The following is a 2,795-nucleotide window of genomic DNA, read 5'->3' as shown; positions in this document are numbered from 1 at the left end:
CAAAAAAACGACAGGACTTTTTGAATGACCTGGTATTAGGGAGTTTTACTTTAAGTTTAATTTGTTGTTATTTTTTTTAATATTAATTATTTTGTTATCATTTAATATATTTCACGGTAAATATGGTTTGAATATGCTCTCAGATCTCTAATACTTGAAGATGTATGATAAACTATAATATTACACAATAAGAATATCCTCTGCCGCAACCTAACAGACTCGAGATTTTCGATCAATGTATTATTATTATCATATATTACACTGATAGTCGGAAATCCCTTCCTCACCTCGATCCAGTTGGATCTTTTGTGAGTTATCTCTCTTTTCCACAAGATATTCCATATTAATCCTATGCTTCTTCCAAAACTTATTAATTCTTTTGGGTCTGTTCTAGTAATGTATTCAGGTTCCATTCAATCCTGTCCCAAAATAATAACTGTCAATATAACATTTTATTTGAAAAAAAAAAAAATTTCTTCTTGTATTCGCTTGGTCAGATTGATACATAGAATCAATATCACACTACGAAGTCAATCATTGAAGATAAATGGAAACACTTATTAACCATCTGACAATTGGAATTGATGTCATACCTCCACGATGAAATAATTTTTCTGTGTAAAGTTTGTAGGCTAGTTAAAAGTAAACTTAATAAATTGATTATACACATGTACTCAGTTATATGTTCTTACACACGATATATATTTGTATTGTTATAGTTCTAGATCCTAAGAGGAGAAAAAATGCAGTTATTTCACACCAATTTTTTCTTACTTTAATGAAAACTATGTATAATTACTATTAAAAATTTAATAGTCTGCATAATATAGGTAATAATAATAGGTAATAAAGAGGAAATAAAAAATGGCGGCTGTTTCAGTACTTAAAAAAAAACTTTTTTTATTAATTCTATGCCTTTAAAATTACCTATACCACTAGAAAACCTAAGAGAACATCATTTAAATTAAAGTAAATATCCTAAAATATGAGCCATAAGATAGCTATTTACGTTTAATAGTTCCCGATATATAGTGCTTTAAAAAGCAACATTGCATATGAAATGCACTGAAAAATCAGTAGTTAGTGAATTTATTTTGAGAAAACAATATCTCAAAAACCACTCAAAGAAAAAATGTCTATTAACACTCAAATTAAACCCAGTTTAATGTGCTATACAGTAGTTATCTTCGTAGAAGTAACAGTTTTCATGATATTTTACAAAATGAAGTTACAAATTGTTAATTTCTGGTTGTTCCGATAAAATTTATTATTTATTTATTATGGAACTATATAACGTAAATAATCTCTTATTGCTCATATTTTAGGAAATTTTATTAAATGACGTTATCTTTGGTTTTCTAGTGTTGTTGGTAGTATTAAAGATATGAAGTTCCAAAAGAATAATTAATTTATTTTAACGCTTTGAAACAGCCGCCATTTTTTATTCCCCCTAGCTATACTTGGCAGACTCATCAATTTTGAATAGTAACTATTGCTATGTATCTATGGATTTATAATCGGGATGCCAGGATAATCGCTGGAGGCAATTATTCTAAAATAAGTTAATTAATTGATTATAAATTGAGTCCTAAAAAAAATATTATTATAATTGGATTCCTTTCCAAAGGCTGTTTGTGTGTTTACCAGTTTACCAATATCATGTAAATATCTTATATTTATAACATGTTGTTACCATTAATTATATAGTATAATAAAAGGTGGTATATTGGGTTATATAATAGTATATAAACTACATAAAGAAACTAAGTATTTATTTACAATTTGTTATTATGATTAAAATGATTCAGATAAAGGTTGCCATATAATATAGATTATAACATGATTACTTATTAGCTAATTTATACTTATAGCTGCTAATGCCGTGGGATGTAGTGCCGTAGGTGTCGTTCATAAGGGTCTCGTGGCCCTTCTCACGACTTCGTCTGGTCAAAGTGCATCTTCTATGCCTCCCTCCTGACTGTGGTCCTCACCCGTCTAAGCCTTCCTGTTGAGTGTGTCCATATCTGTCATTTTTGTTAGAACACTTAAAGGTTAGCCAATCTAATTTTCTCAGGGGCCTCTGGTAATGTGACAAACTTAATACAGATGTTTTTATATCGGGGGACGCTAAAAGCTTCGCAGGATACCCTGACCAGGTATAGGGGCAGATGACGAAACACCTTAATAATACCCAGGATTGTCAAAAGACTGATACATAGCACTATACATAGTTTTTATTTAAGTAATAAACAATTAGGGTGAAATAACTGACTTTTTCTCCTCTTGGATTCTTGTATTGTTAGTGCTTATATACGTAAATACATATATATAGATAATACATGCACGTGGAAGACCAAAAAGACCAAAGTCGATCTTGTAGATTGGGGGAAATCATTCATAGAAATTCTAAGTATCGTAACGAAATAAAAAAATTAAAATCAACATTGCAGGTACTTGACTCACTTAATTTAAAACAAATTGTTCAAAATAATCTGAGAAAAATGGTGAGGCTTTTGTTTTCCACTTCAGGTTTAGTTTTATTTTTAAAACTGTTGAGGTACTCAAGGAAGGAGAAACACGTGATGCGATTACACTATATTTATCAAAATTTAAACAAATTTTTGCAGAGTACTTTCTTATTTAAATTAATTATTTATCATACCTGGAAATATTTAATATTTTTAGTTTGTTCGATTACAAAGCTCCATTATTGAGAATAATTAACCAAATTATGTCTACAAATTATAATATGCTGTAATTTTTTTTAATTAAAGCACAAAACTTCTATCAACTCC

This window comes from Halyomorpha halys, unplaced genomic scaffold (genome assembly GCF_000696795.3).
Source record: "Halyomorpha halys isolate HHAL.00 unplaced genomic scaffold, Hhal_1.1 Scaffold2132.1, whole genome shotgun sequence".
Lineage (NCBI taxonomy): Eukaryota > Metazoa > Arthropoda > Insecta > Hemiptera > Pentatomidae > Halyomorpha > Halyomorpha halys.
Note: the sequence above shows the minus strand (reverse complement) of the source record.